This window comes from Colobus angolensis, unplaced genomic scaffold (genome assembly GCF_000951035.1).
Source record: "Colobus angolensis palliatus isolate OR3802 unplaced genomic scaffold, Cang.pa_1.0 Scaffold138, whole genome shotgun sequence".
In the NCBI taxonomy this organism is placed as follows: domain Eukaryota; kingdom Metazoa; phylum Chordata; class Mammalia; order Primates; family Cercopithecidae; genus Colobus; species Colobus angolensis.
The window spans coordinates 3,735,434-3,736,434 of NW_012114466.1; positions in this window are offsets into that span (position 1 = coordinate 3,735,434).

A 1,001-nucleotide genomic window follows, 5' to 3' on the forward strand; every position below is an offset into this window, starting at 1 on the left:
AAATAAAAATAGCTGGGCATAGTAGCATGCACCTGTAGTCCCAGCTACTCTGGAGGCTGAAGCAAGAGGATTGCTTGAGTCCAGGAGTTCAAAATCAGCCTGGAAAATAGTGATACCCCATCTCTACCAAAATAATAATAATAATAGTAATAATTAATTAGCTTTTAATTTATTTAATTAAAACCTCCTCAGGAAGCTGAAGGAGGATTGCTTGAGCCCAGGAGGTGAAGGCTGCAGTGAGCTGTGATTGTGCCACTGCACTGCAGCCTGAGCAACAAAGCAAGACCTTGCCTCGAAAAACAATAAATAAAAACCACCCCAAATTTAATCGGCCATGGGGAGGGGAGACTGGATCTTCCCACTGGAGTCATCCACCTATTAGTTTGGGATACCCCTTGGGGTGCCCTTGTTCGTCACCTTCCCAGGGGCTGAGCGCCCTGAGGTGAGGGGCTCATCTCATTGCCTCTATCACCCAGCACCGGACCTCTGAGGAGTGAAGGTGAATCAGTGAGAGGAGCCTGGAAGGGCATTCCCTGGGTGGCGGTCCCGTCGGGGAGCAGGGTGACTCAGGGAAGAAGCTCTGAGCTGCTGGTGGGACTGCAGGAGCTAGAGAGGGTGTGCTGGGAGGGAGTCTGGGGCGGAGGAAGGCGCTGGGTTTGTGGCGGGGCCTCAACTTGCCCAGCAGCAAAGTGGGTCCACTCAGGAAGCAGGGTGACTCCGGGGAGAGGCTCTGAGCTGCTGGCAGGGCTTCGTGGGCTGGAGGGGGTGTACTGGCCGGGGAGGCTTGGAGGCACAGGAAGGTGCTGGGGGTGTGGCGGGGCCTCAGCTTGCCCAGCAGGAACTTGGAGAGCAGATGGGCCCCAAGGCTGAAAACAGGCCTCGGCCCCCAGAGGGAAGCTGTTGCAGCAACCCAGGTAGAAAGTACCAGGGCTGACCCTGGCAGCGGTGGGCTGGGGACAAGAGACCAGATTCCAGAGCTGACAGCGGAGGCAGCACTGGGA